Source organism: Petromyzon marinus, chromosome 17 (genome assembly GCF_048934315.1).
Source record: "Petromyzon marinus isolate PM22_M1 ecotype Great Lakes invasive population chromosome 17, UKy_Petmar_22M1.pri1.0, whole genome shotgun sequence".
Taxonomy (NCBI): Eukaryota; Metazoa; Chordata; class Hyperoartia; order Petromyzontiformes; family Petromyzontidae; genus Petromyzon; species Petromyzon marinus.
The window spans coordinates 14450909-14478527 of NC_133683.1; the positions used below are offsets into that span (position 1 = coordinate 14450909).

A 27619-nucleotide genomic window follows, 5' to 3' on the forward strand; every position below is an offset into this window, starting at 1 on the left:
GCTGCATCTGATACGGGTTAATTTGCTCGCTTTCTTAATATTCAGATGATAACACAATTACCTTTTTAGTGAGCAATAAAATAAAACTTTAATCACGGTTGGCCTAAGTGTGCGCGTTTTACACACGGGTGCACGCGCGTCTGGAGAGATCAAGGACAGCTGCGAATTCTTGTTTCTCGGAAAATAAAAGCTTGAGGACACCGTTGATGAAAGCGAATGATATTTAGATTACACGTCACAGCATATTATAGTGCAGTGGGTTCCCGATAAAATATAAAAAAGAGGTAGCAACATTCGAATGTAAGGCGCTGGCTTGGGATTTAAAATGACTCAGCCAAAGATCCGGGACATGGGTCTCGGTGAATGTGCATTGACATTCAAAACTGTGAGCAGCTCTTAAGAGCAGCCATGCATGCCCATCCACTCCTCTGCTATTCCAGAGATACAACCGCACCTTTAGAAGCAGTACCAGCATATGTCAGTTAATTCCCAGCAAACACGTGCAATGACATTGCATCTATCTTAAAACTCATCCTTCCCTGTCAGTTTATAATGCAAAATTGGATTTATTTCTGGTCCATTAGGAATGAAATTGCTTTTTTTTTTTACTGAATGCTAAAAATGTATCTTACTAGAAAGTAAGTTATATATTGAAATGTGATATTTTGGCTGATGTATTTGGTGTTATTTGATTACTTTTTGCTATTTTGGTAACCCATGCCACTCTTGGAATTGAGACCTATTCTCGTCCCGTGAGTACTTACCTTGTTAAACAAGATCAACTCGACTAACTAGATCAATCCACTGCTGGATGAAGATTCATACATACAATGTGGGCGTTACCCATACTTCACCAAGTCGATCATTGAGTCGGTGAAGGGGAAGACCCAAGACCGGTTCAGACATCACTCGTCACTTTAGTCAGAGCCGGGAATCACATCGAGGTCAGCAGGTTCAGAGCGGAGTTTACCAAACACTGTGCCACCACTCCACCCTAATACACACTCGTCCGTACGACCGTTTGAATTCACTCCAAAAACATCGCCGAATGTACACAAAGATGGCCTCGCCGTGAGGGGGCTGTTGAAAACGTGACTTCCTGTCTAAACCGCAACCCCCTAACCCAACTAAAGCCTCAACCTCTCCTCGTCAATACCCAAAGAGCACTGCAAAAGGGGATTCTTCTTGTTCCAGCTCTGGTCTTTTGAAAGTCCGCTGTAGGTCGAGGAACGAGAGCAGTGGCAGTTGTGCGACGCGGGCAGCTGATGGCTTGAAGCAATCGCCCTGGAATCACGAGCGGCCGCGTGCGTTGTTCGTGAGCTCACAGCTGCTCTGCTATCATTATTAATACCACCATTGCCGTCTGGCCAATGACAAATTGATGAAAGCCGAATATGGATTATCAATACAACGCAATGACACGTGGTTATCTCCTCTTTAGGCATTGTGAGATATATTTTTTCTCTTCCCGTGATAAGCCCCGAGTTTTTGTACATCTGAGGTGGAAACTCTAAATGCGCCGTGCACGTAAGAGTGAATGAGTGGCGATGTGTGTGTAGATGTTGTATGTAATTGACCCACAGCACCCCTGCAGTTACTGGAGGTGCTACCGTTCAATTAAAAAAATAAGTATTCTGGAATACAATTGTGGCCCTGATTTGCGAAAATGAATTGAACTACGGGGAAGGGATGGACGGAGTGGGGTGGTGGGATTATTCTTCCACCCATACTTTTTATTTGCCTACTATAAATTTACATGTGATAAGTCACTTCGTTGAGCTATAATTTGCGACCAGTTCGCGTCTAAAAAAAGAGCTACGCAGCTCAATGAGTCTTAGCTGGTAAACAAACATTTTAATTGGCCAACTCTTAACATGACCGAACAAGATCACGTGGTGATGTCACAGCACCTTGCTGTCAGAAAAGACAACACGATGAGAGTTCCTTTCCGGGCCATTGCTTTAATAGCAGTGGCGAGTGATACCTAAACTGGTGCTGGGCCTCCCCTTTGACCAACCCACACTGACCACCGTGATGAAGCATGGCCAAACAACGCCCTGTGACAGGCACGGTGTGGAGTGGCCGTCATCCAGCAGCGGATTGACAAGGCCTATACAGATACAGTGAGGGAAACAAGTATTTGATCCCCTGCTGATTTTGTACGTTTGCCCACTGACAAAGAAATGATCAGTCTACAATTTTAATGGTAGGTTTATTTGAACAGTGAGAGACAGAATAACAACAAAAAATCCAGAAAAACGCATGTCAAAAATGTTATAAATTGATTTGCATTTTAATGAGGGAAATAAAGATTTGACCCCTCTGCAAAACATGACTTAGTACTTGGTGGCAAAACCCTTGTTGGCAATCACAGAGGTCAGACGTTTCTTGTAGTTGGCCACCAGATTTGCACACATCTCAGGAGGGATTTTGTCCCACTCCTCTTTGCAGATCTTCTCCAAGTCATTAAGGTTTCGAGGCTGACGTTTGGCAACTCGAACCTTCAGCTCCCTCCACAGATTTTCTATGGGATTAAGGTCTGGAGACTGGCTAGGCCACTCCAGGACCTTAATGTGCTTCTTCTTGAGCCACTCTTTTGTTGACTTGGCCGTGTGTTTTGGGTCATTGTCATGCTGGAATACCCATCCACGACCCATTTTCAATGCCCTGGCTGAGGGAAGGAGGTTCTCACCCAATATTTGACGGTACATGGCCCGTCCATCGTCCCTTTGATGTGGTGAAGTTGTCCTGTCCCCTTAGCAGAAAAACACCCCCAAAGCATAATGTTTCCACCTCCATGTTTGACGGTGGGGATGGTGTTCTTGGGGCCATAGGCAGCATTCCTCCTCCTCCAAACACGGCGAGTTGAGTTGATGCCAAAGAGCTCCATTTTGGTCTCATCTGACCACAACACTTTCACCCAGTTGTCCTCTGAATCATTCAGATGTTCATTGGCAAACTTCAGACGGGCATGTAAATATGCTTTCTTGAGCAGGGGGACCTTGCGGGCGCTGCAGGATTTCAGTCCTTCACGGCGTAGTGTGTTACCAATTGTTTTCTTGGTGACTATGGTCCAAGCTGCCTTGAGATCATTGACAAGATCCTCCCGTGTAGTTCTGGGCTGATTGCTCACCGTTCTCATGATCATTGCAACTCCACGAAGTGAGATCTTGCATGGAGCCCCAGGCCGAGGGAGATTGACAGTTCTTTTGTGTTTCTTCCATTTGCGAATACTCGCACCAACTGTTGTCACCTTCTCACCAAGCTGCTTGGCAATGGTCTTGTAGCCCATTCCAGCCTTGTGTAGGTCTACAATCTTGTCCCTGACATCCTTGGAGAGCTCTTTGGTCTTGGCCATGGTGGAGAGTTTGGAATCTGATTGATTGCTTCTGTGGACAGGTGCCTTTTATACAGGTAACAAGCTCAGATTAGGAGCACACCCTTTAAGAGTGTGCTCCTAATCTCAGCTCGTTACCTGTATAAAAGACACCTGGGAGCCAGAAATCTTTCTGATTGAGAGGGGGTCAAATACTTATTTCCCTCATTAAAATGCAAATCAATTTATAACATTTTTGACATGCGTTTTTCTGGATTTTGTTGTTGTTATTCTGTCTCTCGCTGTTCAAATTAAAACTACCTTTAAAAAATTATATACTGATCATTTCTTTGTCAGTGGGCAAACGTACAAAATCAGCAGGGGATCAAATACTTTTTTTCCCTCACTGTAGATGCGGCCTCTGCTCTGTGAGGGCTGTGAACGTGGAGGCCGGCGTACCGGTGGCCGCTGAGGGCCGCGCGCCGCTCGCGCCCAGCGACCCGCGGCCCTCGCGTCTCGATAATCCTGGCTAGGCCTCGGTTGGTCAGGACGTGGCCGCGTGTTCGATTGCTGATGCTCATTAGCCCTGGGGAAAGGAATAAAATGGGGCCTCCCGCAGTCCATATCTCCCCTAATTCTAGCCCAGTGCCCAAGCCTCCTCTGGCTCGTTGATCCTGGTGCAGTTGTACCGCCCGCGCACTCGAAAGCTACGCCGCTGAATTCCAGATAGAGGGGGCAGCAGAAGCTGACCCGGAGCTTGGAGAGGAGGCCCCTATCGGTGGAGCGGGGGGGGGGGGGGGGGCACGGGCGAAACCGTGAAGTTATAACGTAAACCAGATAAACCGTTTTCAAATAATTACAGGGCAGCGTGACCCTTTTTGGGTTTTGTTTTTCCTGCGGTAGTCCTAATGCCACTGTCTCGTTTTCCGCGGCTGTCGTGACCTGCGTCCACGCCGCTTAACCGTCGGCCAGAGCGAAGGGGGGAGATGACTGCCACCTGTTTGATTGGATGAGGTAATTACTGCATTCCACGCGACTGGCTGCGCTGGCTGCCTTTGAGCTGCCTAAGCCCCCACTCCATGCACCGCGGGAGGAGGAGGAGCAGGGGATGGCAGTCTGGCAGCAGGATCTGGTGACCTGCCGGATTTGGCCGTGTTGAATAAAGCAGCTCAGGAAACAAAGGCACTTATTCCACCTGTCCTCAAGTAAATCGGCGACGTGCCAAACTGTGACGTGGCCTGTCAAGAGAAGAAGGAGCCGTGTAAAGTTGACATTTGACAAAAAAAAAACGCGAACCTGCCAGCCTCAGTTCGGCTCTCACCTACTGCGAGGCGCCGGGCACGGGCGGCAGGCAGGCAGGCAGAGCCGGCGAGCGCACGCGCTCCACGGACGTGCCGAGTCCTGCCCCAGATGGCGCTAAGCCGGGCTGACACTTATCCCCACAAATCAAATGTTTGCAGGAAGAGAACAATTACGGAAGCGCGAGCCGGGCAATGCGAAGTGCCACACACCGTCTCTCTCGGAATCCGTGGATGTCTTGGCCGCCAATTAAGACGCGCGCGTCGGCAGCGGCGGAGGCTGGGGCATGCCCGTCGCGCCTCGACACGGGAGTCTGTCTCGCCACCGGCTATTCATACATTCATTACATCTGCGTCTGGAGATTTGCAGGCAATTGCATACGATGTTATATGCACATTTGCATCTATTTCACAGTAAGTCAGAGTCAAAGTGATTCCCTGATTATCTCCCATTTAGGGCGCAGAGCCAGCGGTGGGAATCATTTCATTACAAATGGTGGAGACGAGGCTTATTCACAGGACAACCACTGTTGAATGAATTCTCCACATAATGGTCATCATTTTAGCGACCTCGGAAGGATGATGGGCCGAGTCAACACCCGACCAGGATTTAAGCTCGCAACCTTCCGACTGTGAACCACTTCACTCTTCCTAAAAACATTACAGTGTAACACGATAAAAAAAGTTATTTGGTTTCATATATTTTCGTGTGAGTAATCGTCCGTAAAAAGTCACTTCATAATGGAAATCGCCATACCGTTGTGCCTGAGTAAAAACACGATCAATCAGCGCAAGCTGCCCACGATGACGTGTGGATCATACACACGGGCAGAGCGGAATAACGGCGGAACAGTGGACACAGACGCACGGAGAAATGCAAGCTTGTAATCACTCGGGAAGAATTATGAACACATGGATTAGGGAATGCAAATCACACCACGAAGACAAAATTGGGCTTGGGGGCCAGACGCACTGCTCACAGGAGACGATGGCTCACGGACACAGCCGGTGATGGATGGGCAGCTAAAGGAGAGAATGCGCCCAAGAGGACAATCGTCGTCATCTCGACGGAGCGATTAACTTGGTTCATGTGCGGGAGTGATGCCCGGCGATATGATCACAGATCCGCGAGGGATGGTGATTGCATACGCTGGCCCAGAGGTTTGCAAGGTGAACCTCATCGTTAAAATCAACATGCCAGTGTGCCTGGAGATCCACGAGTTTTAAACAATTGCCTCTTACCCGCTGTGTCCATGTAGACCAGAAATACGGGACACTGACCAAAGACCAAAAAAGTTGAACTAAAAGCTGAAAAACGTGCAACGAAGTGCGGAGAGGTGCACGCTTGATTGTTGCACTGGGAGACAGAAGGAGGAACGTTGGATCAGAGAACTAAAATAAATCATAATAATAAAGCAAAAAGCAGAAGAGGATTGATGAGAAAGAAGAGTGGAGAGACGGACAGCACACAGCCGCCACCGCAGCTCCACGCCGATGATAATCGCGCTGAATTATGAAATTGTAGATGTCGGCAACGGCCTCTCAGCGGACCCTGATTAAGCGTGCCCATGAGCTAACAAACAACCCCGTTCATGTTAATCATCGACACTTGGAGCAGGGGAACTGCTGTTGAATATTAATCTCGCGAGCGTTCACGAGTCTTCACGCCCATGTCTCCCTTGCACCAGAGTCTTCCCGTCTCAGTTGGGCTCTTACCTGGCTGCAAGCAAACGTCGATCTCTCTCCAATACGGAGTGGAACTAATAGCGGAGGGGAATACTAAACAGCCGTGAAATCCTTAGGGTCGCCCCAGCATAAATCTTTCACTGTACAATATCAATTTTCATGACGTGACGATTATTGCAATATCAGTCGCATATAGCTTCGTGATTGCATTTTTTTATATTATTGCATAGTTTGTGTTCTTGCTGTGCTTCCAGAAGCAACAAAGGGATTCAAACGCTCAACTGCAGTTCACTCAGCACACGGCTGGCCCCGCTCTGAGAGAGACGCGGTGCAGTGTTTCCTGACACGATGCTGACAGCACAATTGGAACCACGTGATTACTTACTAAAACTATTTTTCATTGTTAGCAGGTAAGGTCCACTGAGCTACGCAGCTTTTTTTCAGAAGTGACCTGGCCACAAACGATAGCTCAACGAAGCGGCTCACCACGTGGACATTTATAGCAGCCAAATACTCTCAACGCGTGTTTCTCAATGCGGAGGGAAAACCCAGAGGACCCGGAGAAAAATCCACGCGAGGGAATGCAAACTCCAAATATACAGCAGGCGTCAGGCTCGCTTACATACACACTGAGATGATAACCACAGCGAGGCTCGCCGTCATCGAAGCAGTTTCCGTCCACATTGATGAGCTTGGCACAATGTCTAGTGGACGTCTGTGAAAATAGTTTTATAGCTCATCGGATTCCTCCAATATACATATTCTGATTCTGATGAAACAATGCCAGCGTGGTGACGAAGTGGTAATAACAATCGCGCCTCACAGCAAGAGGCACCTTGGGTTCGATTCCCAACTCGGGTGCCTGTCGGTGTAGAGTTTGTACTTTCTCCCCCTGTTCTGCACAGGTTTCTTCCGGGTTCTCCGGTTTCATCGCATAGCTGAAAAACCACACACACACAAAATAATGTAACTGGTGTTGGCCAAACATCACACTGCTAATAAATGACCTCCAAAATTTACTTAATTGCGATTTCACGCAGCAGTAAAATCGGCCCCGACTGCAAAAAATATTTCCAAGACCGTCCTTAAAAAAAGTCTTGAGACTGAATGATAAAGAGTGAGCCGGTCGCATATTGTGTCCGAACACAAACAGCAACAGCAGCAGCTTGCCAAGGACATGCTACTGCCGAACTCAACCAGAGCAGATTGGGACACAGCAGAGCACATGTGGCAAGATCTTGTTAAAAGGGATTTCAGAAAATTAGGTTTGCCTTGAGATGACCTTGGGAAGGAACCCCTGTATATGAACAACTGGCGCAAGGTGCCTAGGATTTTGTATTTACATACAATATGGAAACACCAGAGAACTCTAACTCAGCAGGATACGTACATTGATATTTTATACTTAATTTGTTCACGAGATAGGAAAAGGCTGGATGGTTAAATTGACCTTCAAATAGATAAAAGCTTGCCGAAAAAAACATTCAATGACTGTACCAGCTTGAGCAGAAATATTGTAACTTGATATAGAGAACATTTAACACTCTTCTTACGCAATAACATTTCACTGCATCTAAGGGTTGATGGCGCAGGGGGATATATAATTTCACACCGCTGCGTCGGAGTGTGACGTACTTGTCATTTAGGCAGCCAGTGAGTGACATTGCCGCCCCATCTGCCGTTGAAGCGCACCATGAAGAGCGTGAGTTAGAAGCGAGGCCCTTCATGGTGGATTATATCTTGGAGGCTTTATTTTAACCCCGTGTCTGACGCCACGAACGGCCACGTCGGGGGCGTCATCCGCCGCCGCTCGCACTCATGGGCTACGAAGCTCCCGAGCTCAGAAGCTCGCGGACTGCGAAGCTTCCGAGTCGAGAAGCTCCCGAGCCGAGAAGCTCGCGGACTGCGAAGCTCGCTGGCTTCAAATCTCGTGGGCTTCGAATCCCCCAGGCTGCGAAGCTCCCGAGCTAAGAAGTTCCCGAGCTAAGAACCTCCCGAGATTCGAAGCTCGCGGGCTTCGAACACGAAAGAAGAGACCGCGGCGGCCCCGAGACGGTCAATTACCGGGGCACGGGGGAAATTTCATTTCTGTCCCGAGAAAAAAAGCCGACAAAGCGAGCAGAGCGAGGGGGAGGGAGTCGGTGGTCGAGGCCGCGCCGAGTTTGCGCCGTTGCGATTATCTCGCCCTTCGTCGCTGAAATGGAAACGGGCTTACGCCGTCGGATACAATGGCATAAAGGAGGTGCTGACACCTCGTCGTCCCGACTGCCTCCGACAGAAGGGCATAATGGTCGTATCGCCTGCGCGGATTTATGCGGCGGATTAACGTTGACTCCGGCACACCTTTCAGCGAGTCGTCGCGCGCACGCACTCACACCTGCCGCTCCGAGCAGCTCTCATCAATAGAGCATTATGCGCCATTCATCCGGCCACTAATCCCGGCCGCACAAGCAAACCATTTGGCGTAAGCTGAAAAGGCTCACTTTGTTGATACACATTATCGACGTGCAGATGTACGCAACAGATATTGTTGTAAGTTGCAGCTGTGCGAAAATTATTGTTTTAGAATTACTCAAAGCGACGCCGAGGAGCGTCGTTCCGTCGGTATGTTAACGCTAATGATTGGTTGTTAGAGTCATTACATATGTTATTGGACCGCGCAGAGGGCAGTATGACATTAAACGCAATTATCACGTCTAATAGTCATGTCATTTACTTATTATCCGGGAAAGCCTCACTGAGCTTGAATTCTCTGTCAGGGGGGTCCCGCTGAGGGATATTTTTGGGAAATTATTTGTAACCGAGTGTTTGGCTTTGTGTGCGAGAGAGCACCACAGCAGCCAAAAGTATGGCCACAAAACCCCACGAAATGACTTGGCGCGGAGGAGGCGTCGTCATCCAGCAGTAGATTGACAAAGAGCTGTAAATTATTCGTTGTTGATTGACAAAACACCAACGACCTGGCGACGCCGTCGCAGCGCGTCTCATCTGTCACACTTCAACGCAGCCCCTCAGCGGGATTTTTGAGCCATTGCAAATTTAACAGAAATCTCAAAAAACATTGTGAAATGGAGGCTTTAAAAACCTCTAATCAGAAGCATAAAATGTTTGTTTGTTTTTTTTGCTACACAATTACAGCTGTATGTTACTTGTTTTTTTTATAACTTGTGCACAGCATGTTTGAATTAAAATAAAACCTCACAGACAATGTAACAGCGAACATTTAAATTGCACTTCACTTCAACTAATTCCATGATTAAATAGAGCGAATCACAAATTGCCGCTAATGCGGGCAGCTTTAATTTAGTAGGTGCGCTGAAATATGAGAGCAAAATTAAAATCTTAAAAGCAACAACATTTAATTTTCAAAAGTGTTTACCGAAGTCTTCCTTAATCTCCTCTGCTTGGCGCTGCTCCCTTTAGAACTGGGATCGCGCTCCCCACGGATGGTTAAAGCCTGCCGCCTTGGGCAAAGATTTCCGCGTGACAGGGTAAGCAAGGCCCTGCCTGCCCTGGGCTGGGATTTGGGCCCCGACAGCTCTAGCTGGCTGCCTGAGTGAGCACACTTTGCTGTTTGTCTGTGTGGGATTGGGTCACAAAATCCGCAGCCACATCAAACGCAGTGCCCGTGATGCCAAATTTCCTGGCTGCCATTCGCTTCCCACTTCTGTCAGCTTTCAGTCCCAATAACCCGGAGGCCTGCACTCGACTTGTCTTCATGACAAAGAGATAATCCAATATTAGCACTGTAGCTCCCTTTAATCTGCGCTATTTATAAACACCACGCAACCAGGCAGCGCTAAGTTTCGGCCAAGGTGCTGCAGGAATGTTGCATAATTTGCGGGCGCATGGATGCGCGAGCGTTAGGATTCGTTTGAGTTTTGTCAAGGAGAACACTGGCGTGAGTGGACATGTACACAACATTAATCACATTACCGTGCCAAGTCATAAACGCACTGCACGTGATGAGATGAAATCCATTCCTTATGCGGCTGGCACATGCACACGTGACCAGGACAGACACTCTTCACTGCCACTCCGTCTGTGGAATGGACGATATTTTAACAATCCTCATCATTGAGGGAGCAGTGGCGTAATGAGTTCAATTCCTGACCACCGCTAAAATCAATGTCGAGTTGTACCTGAACTGTTCCATACTCCCCCCCCCCCCCTTCACGAACCCTTACTGACCAGCATGGTGAAGTATGGTGAAGCATCCCTCGTGACTAACACGATATGAAACCTTCATCCAGCCTCTATAAAATCCGTACTGTGCCCACTGTTGTCTGTATTGTTTTGAGAGGCGTTCACATTTATCTGCTATGTAATTCAAAATTGCATGGTATGCAGTCATTTACAAACTGCAATGTAAAATGATATGCACTGCTTGTGTGTAAGTCAGCTTTATTGATCACATACCCAGTGAGTCTTTGTTCTCGTGTCGCTCTCTCTCAGCTTGAGCAAATTAACAACAACGATATTCTTAGCTCTTTCGGTAAAGTCACGTTGAAGGGAAACAATAACATAATAAAATATATAAAAAATAAAAATTCTCACGACGTTTCGACCATTACACAAACGGTCGTCATCAGGTGTGAAAAAACCAACAGCAAGAAACATTTGAAAGAAGTGTCGGTTTGCATTAACTTATTTATTTTTAAACGATTTATTTATTTTTAAAAACGTCAGCGCCATGCGCAGTGATTTGGCAGTTTATTTAGAAGGACTAGTCCATCTTTGTTCTGAAAAGAGGAGGGGGGAGACGAAAAATGAATGTATGCTGTCTGAAAGCCACCGTAAGCATGAACAATCAATTAAGACCTGAAATGGTTTATCAAATCTTTCCAATGATTGCTAAGCCAGAATCCATCTTCTCGGTTGAAATTGTCTCTGTGCTTGTATATGTGGATAGCCTCATGAACGAATCTCTCATGGTAGCCAGATGGCTTACAAAGAACCTGTCTTGGAAAAGTCAATGTCATGTGAGCCTACTGAATTATAACAATGATCTGCCACGGCCGAGGTGTTGGTCCTACCGTGATTAAGGTCTGCTTTGTGTTCACGAATGCGGTCCGAGACATGGCGTTTGGTTTCTCCAATGTAACTACTACCACAAAGGCAACTTAGTTTGTAGACACCAGGGTACTGTATGTCCGGAATCACATCTTTTACAGACGGAACCAGATCACGGATTTTATGTAATGTGTTGAAACGGACCTGAATCTTGTGTTTATTCAAGATTTTGGAGATCTTTTTTGTGATCCCCGCAATGTAGGATAAAGTGATGGTTTTGAAAGGCTCCTCAAGAGGGTCCTTCTTCATGGTTTGAGTGATAGCTTTGCGGATTGTATAGTCGGAGTAACCATTAGCCTTAAGAGCTTGGTGTACGTGCTTGAGTTCACTGCCTATGTGTTCCTGGTCGGATATGCATTGGGCTCTATGATACAGAGTCTTGATGAGAGAATTCTTCTGTGATGGATGGTGGTGGGAATCCGGTTTCAGATAAGCATCCGTATGGGTAGCTTTCCTGTAGACAGAGTGGCTTATTGAACCATCAGGTCTCTTTTTTATTAGGACATCCAAAAAAGGTAGCTTGCCATCTTTTTCGACTTCCATGGTAAATCTGATGGCTGGGTGTATGGAATTGATGTGGTCGAAGAATTGGTCTAGAGCAGGCCGGCCATGTGGCCAGATGACAAAAGTGTCATCCACGTACCTCTTGCATAAGGTTGGGCGCAGAGTGGCAGTCTGGATGGCGTCAGTCTCAAATTTCTCCATGAAAATGTTAGCTATAACTGGAGATATGGGGGAGCCCATTGGGGTGCCCTCAGTTTGTTTGTAGAAAGTTCCATTCCAAGTGAAGTATGTATTGGTTAAACAGTGTCTCACCAGGGGGGGTACCTCAGTGTTTAGTCCTTGATGAACCAAGTCTTCAATGATTGCGATGGTGTCAGGTACAGGAACCTTGGTGAATAAGGAAACTACATCAAAACTGACAAGCAGGTCGTCTGGGGACAGGGAAATACCCTTGATTGTCGATACCAGGTGAGTAGAATTTTGTACCGCAGAGGTGGTTTTTCCAGTGTAAGCCATCTGGCTACCATGAGAGATTCGTTCATGAGGCTATCCACATATACAAGCACAGAGACAATTTCAACCGAGAAGATGGATTCTGGCTTAGCAATCATTGGAAGGATTTGATAAACCATTTCAGGTCTTAATTGATTGTTCACGCTTACGGTGGCTTTCAGACAGCATACATTAATTTTTCGTCTCCCCCCTTCTCTTTTCAGAACATAGATGGACTAGTCCTTCTAAATAAACTGCCAAATCGCTGCGCGTGGCGCTGACGTTTTTTTTAAATAAATAAGTAAGTCGTTTGAAAATAAGTAAATTAATGCAAACTGCGACTTCTTTCAAATATTTCTTGCCGTTGTTTTTTTCACACCTGATGACGACCGTTTGTGTTATGGTCGAAACGTCGTGAGAATTTTTTATTGTTTTATATATTTTATTATGTTATTGTTTCCCTTCAACGTGACTTTACCGAAAAAGCTAAGAATATGAATTACTGCAGTCACGAAAGCTTTAAATCAAGACAACGATGTGAACAGCAGCAACAATATTTTAAAATATATTTTTAAAATATAAAATATATTTTAAAAATATATAAAAAAAACTAAGTAAAATCGTTGTGCAGATGATAAAAGTGACGTGCATAGCAGATATAGGGACCCCTGTGGGTGAGCTTCATAAACGATCTTGTTCTCCAGAATCTTCTGGTTTGGTTAATGTCTTGTGCAGTGGATGGGGGGGGTGTGCATAGGCGTATGGGAGAGCAAAATCAGGGTTGGTGGGGCTTGGGCATATTCACACGTGATGGTTACAACTCTCTCCTGTGCCGTTCCCTATTCATGTAACGGACAACTGTAATCGTCCTTAGTTAATGTTTTGGCGTATTTTTAACCAACTGTGTTATGTTGGGACGCGTATAAAAGGTTCTATTTTCGTAATAATCACGTTGCAATAATCACATTCCAATTCTGTCCCATCATTGGCATATGCATACATTTAGCATCTTCGCTTAAGTCAGAAAAATAATATATTTTCGAGAATAATTGAGGTGGCTTCGGATAAGTGGAACTAACAGGTGGTAAAAAGTGGCAATAAAACAGATCACTAAGCAGATATTAAAAACCAATAATGGGTGGAAGCAATTTCAGAAAAGCCGCTTATGCCAGATTAAGGGTGCATCGTGCGACGCGTGGAGAATACGCGAGGAATATCTGCCGAGGAAACTCTGCCTCTCACCCGCAGTATTCGAATGCTGCAAATATCACAACCCTTACGGACGCAAACTAAACCGACGGCAACGTAACAACGACGAGAGCGGAACGAGGACCGTGATTACGAGAGACTGCAAAGGCTTGGGAGGCCTTGATCCAGCGACGGCTGCTGCAGCTGCCGATGACGAGTGCCGAGTAAAAAATTCCGTACATCACGAATGCTTTGCGTTACGTCTGTGCATTCTCAAAGCCGTTTGAAAGCTTTCTGGTGAATGAAATCATTTCAATGAATCTGAGTTATGTGTGTGCCCACTGTCAAGAATGTCAGGGACATCGGAGGAGAATCCTAAAAACAAACTCAACGAAACCTGTCCGAATCAGCAAGCCTGATGGATGAATCTGTCAATATTTGAATGCTGTGTTCTAGTCCGGCAATAAGCCTGCTTCATAAATACTTTCTCAACTTGCCAAACTTCTGCTAGAGTGTCCTGTTCTCGGCCCTCCCACCCCCCAGTGTCTCTTTCAAGTATCTTCAAAGATGTGTGCAGAACGCAGGGGGCGTGTGGCCTTTAGCCGGGGCCAGGTAAGCTGCGGCGCGATCGCTCCGCACGCCGCACGTGTTGTTGTTGTTGTTGACACAACGCGAGCCGAGGCAGAGAGTTGCCCTGGGGCTGGGTGTGGCTCCTCGCACGAGGGTCGGAGCTGTGCAGGGCCGCCGTGGAGCGCACCTCCACTGGATCCCCGCCACTCATTATGGACAATTGTCGGGCCAGGATAATCTTACGGGGGACGGCGGATCACAAGCAGATTACAATAATTTTCTCGGGGCTGCCATAGATCAGACTTCATAAGCCTTTTAGCCTCTTGGACACGATGCATGGGATTATCGCAGAAGAATCCAAATTCTCAGATTCTCTTATCCCTCCCCTTGCCGTAAGTCTCTGTTGTTGTAGCTGTTGTCAAATTTGCAGTGACGACGTTGTTGCGAATCAAAATATTGAATTTGGCGTCACCGGCTTCTTCCGGTAAGAGGATGCCGCAAAAAAGACGACAGTCATCAAAGTGTGACGCGTCCTATCTCGTGACTGCAGCACAGGGCAGCAGAATCCTTAGTTCTCCTCGATAAGTTCAAATGCCAGTCAGGGTTGATTGAGCCCTTCATCCCGAGTGAGCAATCGTCGGCCGTTCTAAGAAAAAAATAATTCCTTCCATAGGAATGTGGAATTTCCATTATTGGCTCAGGACTGCGAAGGAAGGTGGGCAGCCCCCCCCCGCCCATGTTAATTTGAGCATGGGGAAATAATGACGTCACCTTTAAACGATTCAGTACAGGCGAGTAGACATTGCTTGCTTGAAACTTGGAAAATAAATCTCCACCTGCGAAAGGCTTCGGTTCAACAAGAAACACCTCCCATGCACGGAGAGGCGCGCGACACAAGCAACGGCCCCTGACGCTGCGGGCGTGCTCCGTACGACGCAGCGCCGGAGAACGCGGGGCCCAGCCGGCCCAGCCGGCCCAGCCGTACCATGCACGGTGCACAGTGAAGGGTGGCACGTGCTTCGGAGGCGCGTCGATCCGCGCAGCGCCGGCAGCCTCTGTCACAACAAGTCGGTGGTGCAGACGCGGCGTCGGCGCATTTGATGTGGCAGCAGCAGGAGGAGGGGGGAGGAAGAGGAGGATAATAAGGAACGTGCAAGGCGCCCAGGGGGATGCACCATGCGAGTCACTTTTACTGTTAATGTAACTTTTTTACGATTACTACTGAGCGGGCGTGCTGTGGTCGTAACCTTCCATTTCCAACCAAGTGTAACAGATTTAACACGAGCAAGAAGAAGCCATGCAATCGCCTGGCTTTCCGTTTGTCCTCGGAAGTATTTAATTTGCGATTATAATGATCGCGCTCGTGCCAGGCATGGAGGAAGCGGTTACGTCTGTAGGTCTCAAGGAGACCACAAGGCTTGAACAGCTGCTCTGCCGAGGAGGAGCGCTGTGAGTCCTTTGAGCCCTGCTTCGTGTCGAGCTGTTTTGGGCAATTACCTTCTCTAACAATGTGCCCGGCGACGGTGACGATAATAATCACTCGCAGCCACGGCCAGAAGTCACGGTCAACTCAAATCGCCAAAAATATGTAAACGCGCTGCTGCCGGGACGGCAAATCGAGTGACGGGGCTCGTGGCAGTCAGGGTGCCACGGGATGCGGCGGCGGCGGTGGCAATCGCCCTTCTTCGGGGAGAAGAACGAGAGGGGGCGGTGAAGAAGAGGCATCGCATTAAACAAGAGCCTATTTTATATCCGTCTGTCGTGAGGCAGCGCCAGTGTGAATCTCGGAGAGTTCTGTTTTTGTTTGATAAGCCCATGCAGGTTGGGTTCCATCTTGCAGTGATCTTCCGCGGATTCAGATGAAATGTTGCAGACCTGTTCACAGACAGCGCACACTGAAAGCAGACCATCGTCGAAAAATGAATCGAGACCGCCTGAACATATTCCATGCAGACCGAATGAAAATGTAAGCAGTAGCCATTAAAACGGGCCTTACTTTTGAGTTGTCCCAAACCCCATAACAATGTTTGAGAGTATAAACACTTACAAAAGCATTCTAATACTTTTACATCCATAAATCGATTTTATTTAACCAGAACGTACCCTTTGATACTTGTACATGTTTTGTTGTATTCCTAATCAACATTGGCAACCGAACCACAATAATGTTCAGATAAACGGCACACCACATCCATTGTACCTCCTCCTAGCGACCCGGAGAACATTCAGCAATTAAGCCTTGGGCCCACTGCCGCTATGACTCATGCCACATCCTCCCAAGGCTATCAGCGACCGAGCACACGTTCACAGGAAAATTCATCTCTGGATTACCACGCACTTTGAATGTGTGTCGTGATTTAAGGCATCGGACATCTCGAGGTGCTGCACAGCCAGGGAGTGCTGCACTCTCGTGCAGTGTCGTCTCGTCAGACTACTCACCGCGCGTTCGATCCGCCCGCGACTGGGGCCCGCCACTTCACCCCCCAACTTGTTGCTCGGGTCGCCCTCCTTCCGCACGGACTGTGTAGACCACGGAGGCCGAACAGCGAACAACGAGTTGGAACGCAGCGTGATGGCGAACGCTACGCGGGACGGCAGGTGGAGGAGGGTGGCGCACGCAACGTGGCTGGCGTGCCCTGGCACGGCCTTCACAGGGACCGCGTGCCCATAGCCGGAATTCGCACCGAGATCAGTTCCCCGTGCCATGCCACCGAGGCTCTGGCTGTCCATCGCCGTGCCAATCCCGGACAGGGTCAGGAAACAACGCCCTCTGCTCACCAGCACGGCTATCCCGCAGCGATACGAACGGTACTCGCTCACGGCCATGTCACTCCACTGCTGGATGAAGGCCTCCCCACGGCTTTTGGCAATGAGGGATTGTTTGTCCATACTTCACCACGCTGGTCAGTGGAAGTCGGTGAAGGAGTGGCCCAGGACCGGTACATATATCACTCGCCGCTGATGTTTTTGCCGTGGCCAGGAATCGAACTCAGGGAACAGGGATCACAGTGCTGTGCGTGAACCACTGTACCACCACTCCACCTCAGGTATCAGGAAGTGGTCCAAACCTCTACATAAAGTAAAAATAGTCAAATGAATGTTCACAGAAATGCCGTATGCATTATTTTAAGTACAAATCATGAATTGCAACTGATAAACATATATTCTAAGACTATGTTATTTTTTGTTTCCATTAATTATTGTTGGGCATTGTGAATTCGAGCGAAATATATTTGGAACGGATTTAAAAAGCGCTTTGAGACGAAATTCATGGGACATTTTTAATTTTGGCTTTGCCCCAACATGAGACTGCTTTCAAAAAACGGCCACAAAATAAATGTTACGCCTGATCACATTCATCTGTGACGGTTTGCTCTGTGAAAATGACACGCCTGTCTGATCCTGTGAAGGTGAGGCTTTTAAAGCCAGCGGGTTGTACCAGCATTTGATATGTTTGTGACGCATGCATGAGGAGCGCAGAAGTTTACACCCGAGCCGGCTACCAGTTCAGAAGGTGGGCGAGAGCTCACACTGAGCACTTCAGGTAAAATCTGCCAGTGGTGGTGGTAGTGGCGGCGATGGGAGGGCAACATCAACAAATCTTTGCTTTTCGTCTTTCTCCGCCCCACACTTTTCGAGTGCTTACCCCCCCCACACACAACCACTCCCCCCCCCCCCCCGAGTGGGGTCATCTGGGAAAAGATTAAGGGGGCGGCTTTTACAAAGTCCACCGCGGTGCGGAGAAAGTGCCCGCAGAGAACCCCCCGGGGGGGGGGGGGGGGCAGGCGCCTGAGGTGGGGAGCGAGACGTTTGTCTCATCCCCACCAACGTCCTCCTCCTCCTCCACCAACGAGGTTAATCAGCGGCCTTTGTCTGCAGATTACCCTCGCCAGAGAGCGTCCTCACAAAAGGGAGCGCGATCCTTCCCAGAACACAACAACGTTGTCCCCCATGTGTCACAACCCCACTTTCACCGAGCCCCCGGGTTTAAGTCCTGCCCGAGGCCGCATTAGCAGACGCGTCGACGCCGAGAATATTTTTTTTTCTTCTTTTGCTTCACTTAAAAACGCAAATATGTTCCGCAGCGGGCCACCGGGCACGACCGCCACTCACCGTCCCAATGTTGCCACCGTCCCACGCGGGCGGCGACTTGGCCGGCAAGTCCGAAAAAAGCGTGCGAGTGGCGAAAGTTTCCGGTCGAGTGAAGGTTGGAGATTAGAGCGAGGTTGTGAATGTGGGGCGATAATGCGACGACAGGCAGAGGGTTACCTTCTTGGCGGCCGCCGAGACGCCTGCATTAGGCCGAGCGTGTGGATGTGACTGAAGACCTAAGCTCTGATTTCCTTGCTGAGATTACACGAAGATAACGCCGTGCGGGGGGGGGGGGGGGATAAAAAGGTGGAGAGGAGGAAAATAAGTGGTTTTGTACAGTAAGCTGGCTGGCGAAAATGCGACGACGAGGCAAACTCTTGTTAAGATAACGCGAACACAAATCCCCAGCGCGCGCGATACGGAGTCCCGGGGACGTGGCGCCTGCGAGGGACCGGCCCCTTTTTTTTTTTTTATCAAGGACATCTGCCGCGCTCGCCGCTATCCGACGCGATCACCGCGTTCGGCTTTGTCTGCAGTCTAATAACGTTTGGAGGGTTGTCAGATAGCGCGGCCCCGATAGTGTGGCGACGATGCGCATCAATGGTGCGCCGCGGGGCCCGCCACGCGGAATCACCCCCCGCGCGCTCGCGCGGCGCTGTCCCCGCTCGGGAACGCGCGGGGCCCCCCGTGTCCGTGGCTGCACGGGCGAAGCCGCTAATTTGGAACGGCTTCACCGCGGACGCGGCCGGCCCATCCGGGAAGCGCCGGAGACCTTCCAAAGGGCCGCGGCGAACGTGTCGTCCGACGGACTCCCCCGAGCGAGCGTTCCTCGCTCGCTCCGGGGAGTCGCCTCCGGCCGCGGCCGTCGACGTGACTCGTCCCGCCGCTTCGGTGCCGAGCGCGGGGAGGCGACGCGCGCTGGAGGGGGCCGGCGTTGCCGGACGCGGCTCACGTGCCGCAGCGTCCGTGGTCGTAGAAGCCAGCTGGGTGCGGTTGTCATTGCTCGTGGTTCGGCGGAGGCGGAACGGCGCGCCGATTCATGGAGGTCGATTGCCAAATGCGCCAATTAGGCATCGAATCGTGAGCGTCATAATCGATGCCAGCGGAGACGCGACCATTCATCGCATCGTGAATACGGTGACATGAATCGTATCGCGAGCCCGGCATTATGAGAGTTCAATCAGAGCGGTGTGTTAGGGGGTGCAGAGCGTTAGGGGTGCGGAGCGTTAGGGGGTGCGGTGTGTTAGGGGGTGTGGTGTGTTAGGGGGTGCGGAGCGTTAGGGGGTGCGGAGCGTTAGGGGGTGCGGAGCGTTAGGGGGTGTGGTGTGTTAGGGGGTGCGGAGCGTTAGGGGGTGTGGAGCGTTAGGGGGTGCGGTGCGTTAGGGGGTGCAAGTGTGTTAGGGGGTGTGGTGTGTTAGGGGGTGCGGAGCGTTAGGGGGTGCGGAGCGTTAGGGGGTGCGGTGTGTTAGGGGGTGCGGAGCGTTAGGGGGTGCGGAGCGTTAGGGGGTGCGGTGTGTTAGGGGGTGCGGTGTGTTAGGGGGTGCGGTGTGTTAGGGGGTGCGGTGTGTTAGGGGGTGCGGAGCGTTAGGGGGTGCGGAGCGTTAGGGGGTGCGGTGTGTTAGGGGGTGTGGTGTGTTAGGAGGTGTTGAGTGTTTCAGCGCTCGCCAGGGAAATGAAATCAAATCCTGACCCTGAGTTTGTTTACAAGGAACCAAGCTGACAAATGTCTTAGTAAAACATCACCATCTTCATAATTACTCGATTAAATTAGGTTAAACTGCATGTGGATTCATATTCCTCGAGAGTTCTCTTCGTTGTTCGAGCATCGGTAACCAAGTGCACCGAGGCAGGAGCGCTGTCCGTATGCCCACGTGGGTCAGAGGGAGGGACCCTAACCACGCGGCTCGAAAACAAGCCTCCAGCATCGGGCGCAGGTGCCGCGATTGTCGTCGTCAGACCGGAGAAGCGATGCGCAAGTCTGGAGGAGAAACGCGGCAGGCGAGTGCTGGAGATGCGACCGGGAAAACGCGGCCGCCCTCCTATTCGCACGGTCGGCTACGTACGGTGCGCGAACAAACAAAAATTCGACATACGTACATTTCACACGAGGCCCGGCGACCAAGGGGAAGGCCCGAGAGCCGACGGCGGGAGGCTGTCAGGGCAGGACAAGGAGGTCACGTGTCTCCTGCCAGAGGGGAGAAGGGGGTTGTGGTGAGGTTGCGCTGGTGGCATCGACGCCTCTGGCCACGATGGCTTCTTGACCTCGAATCGAACGCGCGGACACGTCCTGGCAAACCGAGGCCCCCCGAGGATTAGCGAGACGCGAGGGCCGCGGTTCGAGCGGCGCGCGGGCCTCCAGCGGCCACCGGCACGCCGGCCTGCACGTTCGCAGCCCTCACAGAGCAGAGGCCGCATCTCACTTTGCAGGCCTTGTCAATCCGCCGCTGGATGACGGCCACTCCACAACCGTATCTGTCACGGGGCTTTGTTTGACCATACTTCACCACGATGGTCAGTTTGGTTCGCCGAAGGGGGTGGTTGAGATGGCGGTTCAAGCATCGCTCGCCACGGATGTTAGCCGTGGCGAAGATTCGAACTGAGAATTGCAGGGCAGCGCGAGGTTTGTAGCGTGGCGAGCTATCCACCGCACCGCAACGCGTTAATCGACGAGCAAAAACCCCATTGCATGTGGCAGTAAAACAAAGAAAAAACAAACAATATTTGATTAAAATGCATTGGTTTACACTTTAAAGCTTTGGGCGGTCCATGCCAGTGGAAAGGTTAAGCTCTTTAAGCGCCATGCTTGGGAGCGCCGCGACGCGGAGATGGTGGCCGCTGACAGACGTGGGGGGCACGTCCCAGGCGCGGGCGCTGGCCTCCCACGCGCGGCCAGGCTCGGGTTTCCGCTCCTCGCCTCCCGGCCTTGGGGATGCTGGCGAAGGCGGACAGCCTCCACGGCCACAGGGCCACTCGGCCACCACGTGACAATTTAATGTGTTCAGCTCGTGTTGGGTGGTGGAGGGCTCTTAACGACACAGATTTGGTCAGATCGTTAAGTGGCCGTACCAAAACACGACTGTGAATCGTAACATTGGCTGCGAAATCCTACGTGTGACGTCAACACCATCCCTCATGTTTGATTCTTATGCACATCACCATTCATCATCATGTTAACTTAAAACTTAATACATGCATCATCACTTATTATATTATCATTGTCACCGTCATCACGAACGTCATCAACACGGCAAGCATCTTTATTATCGTCGTCAATAATCTTTTTGTCGCATAATCGCGATCATCGTCGCGATGTACATAATGAGCCGGCAGGATGGTGCAGTTGAATCACTCGCCCCCCCCACCCCCCCCCCACAGCTAAACAATTCTTCACAATGTAACAGGTACTGGCCAAACATCCCAATGCTGAAAATTCCCCGCAAATTACTCCGTTGGGATTATACACGGCAGCAGAAGTGCCCCCTACTGCGAACATCTGCATTGAGACTCAGAGAGACTGTCCTGTGGAAAACAAGCATAATAACAACGTAATAATCATCGCCGTGTTTAATGTACAGTGTACAAATGCGCGATCCAGACGCACACTTACGCTCGCGAGTGACCAGGACGAGACTCACAGGAGAACCACTCGAGGTGATTGCTGTGAAACAAATGGAGCAATGCAGCACACTGGCGATGCGATTCACACGATAAGACACGATGAGACACGCGACGAGACACACGAGAAGACACGTGACGGGACACGTGACGAGACACGCGACGAGACACACGACGAGACACGCGAGAAGACACACGACGAGACACGCGACGAGACACGCGAGAAGACACGTGACGAGACACGTGACGAGACACGCGACGAGACACACGACGAGACACACGAGAAGACACACGACGAGACACGCGACGAGACACACGAGAAGACACGTGACGAGACACGTGACGAGACACACGAGAAGACACGTGACGAGACACGTGACGAGACACGCGACGAGACACACGACGAGACACACGAGAAGACACACGACGAGACACGCGACAAGACACACGGCGAGACACACGAGAAGACACACGAGAAGACACACGACGAGACACGCGACGAGACACACGAGAAGACACGTGACGAGACACGTGACGAGACACGCGACGAGACACACGACGAGACACACGAGAAGACACACGACGAGACACACGACGAGACACGTGACGAGACGATGCTCACGTGCTAGAGACACGATGGCTCATTTAGCACTGACAATTAGTCAGCCCTTCCCATATTTACTCAGGAAAATGTTTAAGATATGTATGTGTACGCAACGAGTTAACGGTTTAAATACTCGCGTTTGAGCAAAGGTTAGTTTGGAGGTTAGGCGCGGGATTATAATTCGGGAATGGGAGTGAGGTCACTGAGGGTTAAGTATAGGCTGCAGACCCAAATAGGAACATTACCCCCGTGGTGGTGGTGATGGTGGGTTTCCTCTCCCCCTGGACGCAGGCCGAACGCGCCCAGACGCGTTCCACGCGTCACGAACCGCCAGGTTCCACCCCCCCCACCCCCCCCCGACTTTGAAATCCCAGACTTGCAGCTCGGGCCGCGGCGTCGCCGCTGTAGCGGAGAGGGCTCTCCTCAAGGCGGTGCCGATTCCATGCGTCTCCGTCGCTGCTCCGCACGTGCCTTGTTCATGTTTCAGATTTAGAGCTCCGTGAACGTGAGCGGGCCATTTGGTGCGAGTCCGCTGCTGGATGAGGGCCTCCTCACGCCGTGCGGAGTTGGGGGGGCGTCGTTTGACCGGGCCTCGCCGCGCTACTCGGCGCGGGGTGTTGGTGAACGCAGGGAGCATGGACAGGGGAGCATAGTGCAGCACAACAATGTATTGCGCTGCACTGCAATTGTCCCACAGTGCACTGTAATTTCGGCAAAGTGCAGTAGGGAAATGTATCTATTGTACAAACTGTTATTTAATCTGCTCTGCTTTCGTGGCGTAGATACTCTTATTCAGAACTGCGAACACCAGACTGGAGTGGAGCCGTAGAAGGTTCAACGTAGTTTTGTGACCACACCACAAGCGGGGGAGTGGTGGCACAGCGATTAGCACACTGCACTAATAACCAGGCGTCTTCACTTCGTTCCAGGCCATGGCTGACTTGAGTGGCGAGTGCATCTCAACCGGCCCTGGGTTCATCCCCCAACTCTTAAGAAACCCACCAGTTTGGTGAAGTATGGTAAAAAAAAAATCACATGACTGCCTTTATCCTGCAGTGGATTGGCAAAGGGCTGTAAAATGATATTGCTATTGCATTACAAATGTATGCTTAAGTTACGTATAAGTCGTTAATTTTCTTCATTTACATACCTTTGGTCCATCCTGCAAAGAGTGTCCGTCATGTGGACATGAAGCACACACGTTTGATTCCACCGTTGAAATAAGCTGCAATGAGAAAAAATATAATCTATCACCCTGATCATTTGCACAGGCAATCAGTGACCGGGCTGAGACCATGGAATCTCCGCACTCGAGAACCCGGTTAATTCACGGACAGCGGCCAAAGCCTCAATTGGAACCTAGGGTCCCGGCAGTGGCGGCTCCGCGTCTCCGACACGACTCCGCACGGTCGAAGTAGAGCCGTCGGCATCAAGAGGGCAGAGTGAAATGCCGCCAGTGTACATAGATCGGTTTACACCTTCGCAGCCGCCCCACCCAGGGTCACCGCGGAGGTAGCGTGCGTGGGGCTCCCGGAGCCTCACCACGGCCCCTGTGAACGCGGCCCTGGCCTGCGATGACGTTCCTCACTCACCACTAATTTCGTCTCCGTGATTAAATTTCTCTCCGCCCGCTCGGTTGCGCCTGTTGTCGCGGCTTCTCTCTTTCTCCGCTCGACAGCGAGGAGCTCTGCAAAAATACCGCCGAGTTGAGATCTTTGTAGGGCTTTTTTTTTTATTACGCGGCTCGGTAAACGTTGGTGTAGGCGAGATGAGCACCGCATTACGGACTTGCAAATAACGCGATTCTATCTCAAGCACACATATACACGGTCTGCAGTGTGTACATTGTGTGCATTGGAGCGGGTTGCGTTTCACGGAGGGAAATATATGATTCTTTATTTTTTTGATCGTATCAGGTGAGCTATATTTTTTTTTTCAGAAGCGACCTGGCCACAGTTGATAGCTCAACTAAGTGGCTCATCATGTGGAAATGTATAGCAGCCAAATACTCTGAAAGCATGTGTTGCAAAATGTGTGGAGAAAACTCGGGAGGGCCGGGAGAAAATTCCACGCGCTCGCATGGAGAGAAACATGCAAACTCCAAAAATACAGGCGTCAGGGTCGGGATCAAACCCACGACCTTCTGTACGCCAGGCGAGGTAGTTAACATCTCACCACTGCGGCACCAAGGCCACATGTCTGCATTTGTGTTCTCTCACACACGGCACACCATCACTCCACTGCTGGATGAGGACCTCCCCCACAACTGTGTGGGTCGTCGGGTTATTTGACCATGCTTTCACCAGGCTGGTCAGTGTGGGCCGTTGAAGCACAGGCGCAGGAGCATAGAAGCACGATGCAACAGTTGATATTCTCGCACCGCCCCCCGCTGTGCACGGAGCCCCGCATCATCTGACTGCACCTGTCATTTGTGCGTGCCGGTGGTCGCCCAGCCAAGCGCTATCCAGGCTCAAACCTGCCTAGCTTCTGAGAACCGATGAGATCCGCTGGATTCTGGGCATTTGACCAAGGTATGTACACTTAACTAAGGGTGACGAGAGTGGCAGTGATAATAACCACTCATCCGGTACAGAATATCTCAGCGCACTGCTTTGTGGGAGAGCTCAACAGTGGGGGGAGGGGGTGGGGGTGGCACGATACCCCCCCCCCCCCCCCCCCCCCGCGTGCGATCGGGAGAGAATTTGGGGCAAAATAAAACAAAGGAAGACTTCTGACTTTGCCGACAAGCGTCAGCTATTTAACCCATGCAGCAGCTCGTGCCGATTACGATATCAGCCCATCGGCTATTTAATGCAGTGAGCACACTGCCAATGTCTACAGTCGTGATTCTAAAAGCCAAAGTGATCTCCTGTTGCTCAAATGAGCGTTGAGGCGGTGCGCATCTTCTGTTCACAGCCCTGAGCCAGTGGTGGAAATTCCACATTCCTATGGCGGCGGGTAAGTCTTTCCACAGGAGAACCACTGTTGACTTTTGCCGTGAAGTGGTATCTATTTTAACGAGCCCAGAGGGATGATGGTCTGGGTGAACCCCCAACCAGGATTTGAACTCATCACCTTTCGATTGCGAGCCGCTCGCTCTAGCGCTGAGCCACCCTGGCCAGGTTAAGTCGCTCGGTCTCTAACGGATTATCGCAAGCTTTGAGAGTGGGACAGAGTGCTCAACGGGAAAACATCTGCATCGACGTCAGAGCCACGTCTATATTAGAGGATCGAGTTTAAATTCGGTCCGAGTGGCACTGCATATCTGTCAGCTTTGATAGATCGGACAGATCTGTCAAACTATCCAGGAGGGCGGTGCCTCAGAGTGGTGTCGGTCGCAGCGCCGTCAGCCCGACATTTCAATTCTCAAAACAACTCAATGTAAACAAACTCAACACACGCCTTCATCCGAGGCCACGGTGTTATTGGCGAGTGCGTTGAGTTGTTTTCATAGTTGCTGCTGGTATGGGTGATTCATCAAAAAACAGAATATAAATTAGCAAAATATTGCGAACTATAACCCCGCATCAAAGGAGGCATTCTAGTGTTTTTTTTTTAAATCCAAATCACCGAAGTCGACCAGTTTCTATAACCTCATGGACGCAGTGCGCATGTCGCGTCACTGCGGCCGTAGCCACGCCCGCGGAGCTGAAATCGGTCCGAAAAAAATCCAACGCGCTACACCACAAAACACGTTCCCAACCCACTGGGCTCCAGAGATGTCCAGCGCAAGCCACGTCGGCTGCCCTCGTGCTGCAGAAATGTCATCACAGTCCCGCTCAGGGTTTGCAGCATTTATTTTCCTCCTATTTTAAGTTCAATCGGCAGCATTGGTTGGACAGTATAAGCGAAAGGTCTCCGGTTTATCGGGCTTCATGGGGGGGGGGGGGGGGGGGCTCTAATTAAGTGCGGATTTAATTGTAGAGGGGGGAAGGTGGGTGTGGATGTCACGAGCGGTCTTTTTTTTTTAAAGAATGCCGATGTCTGCTCGGGATCTCACCTTTAGATGGCACCAGAGGTCAAGCCTTTGAGCAGGACACGAGTGCGGGCGCATAGTCAGCGGGAAGAGTAGCGGCAAAGCCAGGGATTTACACCACCCCACCACCACCACCACCGCCCCTGATAAATAGCCACGGACAAACATCGCACGAGGCTCACTCTGGGGTGACCGCCCCAATTAATTAGCGACGTCCAGAGTGGCCCGTGCTGGCTGCTGGCTCAATAGGTCTTCCCCTGGAGAGGTGTGCAAATTGGCCGCTAATTGCGTGTCCATTAGAGGCTACGGGGCCCTTGACACGGCTGTTTTGGCTCCCCTACTAGGGCCCTTCAGTGGTCGGCGCTTTCAGGGGACGGTTCCTCCCTCTCGTTGTCTCGTGACTCCTCCCCCCCCCCTTCTCTTCAGCACGGCCCGACACCCACAGCCGCCACCACCGCCACCGTCTTCACCGCCTTCACCGCCTTCACCGACACGAATTGTCGATCGTCGTTCCGCCGAAGACGCGGGGGCGCGCGTGTCGCGAGCGCATCGCGACCAAAGCAGCGGCTGCTGCCCGGCGCCGCACCCGTGCACGATTCTCACACTTCCACAGTCTCATTACGAGCGCTGCGCCAAGCGCGCAGAACTGTGAGATTTAATAAGTTGACGCCGAGTGCGTTGTGAGCGTAAGGGTGCGGGGATGCGATTTATTTATTTATTTACTTTCACGTTCGTGGGATTACGAAGCGACGGTTGCTTTTCTTGGCCGTTAAAACGCTGCGACCAATTAGCGTGTACAAGGCAAAGCACTCGAGCGTGCGTAAACATGCACGACACTCCCAAGCATCACACGACAAACGATAAAAACAATTCGTGCCATCGCTGCTCCCGTCGCGTTTCTATTTTACCTGTGCACTTCTCCAACGTTCCAATTACAATTAAAACCTCAACCCAACGAACCAGCTGTGCAAGTTATCCCGTAACTAGCAGTGCATTTTCAAGATTCCCCAAAATTATCCCCACGTGACACAATGTCCCCTGATCTACCATTGTCCCGAATGTTGAGTTAAATTTGACCGGTCCCAAAGAGAAGCATCGCGTTGCGGTTTTGGTACGAACGCATAATTAAACAACGCGGACAATAAATTGACACCGGGATGCCTTCAACGGGCGAATGCAGCGCGAGTCTCAAGACGCCGCACGGA

General features: G+C 50.5%; 1 long non-coding RNA gene across 9 annotated transcripts in view; it reads right to left on the minus strand.

Annotated features, from left to right (window-relative positions):
- Positions 1 to 27619, minus strand: part of LOC116943302 (uncharacterized) — a 134577-nt gene that overhangs the window by 9329 nt on the left and 97629 nt on the right. For 3 of the 9 annotated variants that reach the window (XR_012941916.1, XR_012941918.1, XR_012941914.1), the window contains 6 exons: positions 24031 to 24125; positions 23589 to 23663; positions 21827 to 23038; positions 15113 to 20404; positions 10237 to 10342; positions 7136 to 7238 (listed from right to left, as the gene is read on the minus strand). This is a non-coding gene — a long non-coding RNA (uncharacterized LOC116943302). Of the gene's footprint in view, positions 1 to 7135; positions 7239 to 10236; positions 10343 to 15112; positions 20405 to 21826; positions 23039 to 23588; positions 23664 to 24030; positions 24126 to 26438; positions 26560 to 27619 lie in introns of those variants that run through there. The other 6 variants (XR_012941915.1, XR_012941920.1, XR_012941917.1 and 3 more) reach the window with 6 other exon arrangements.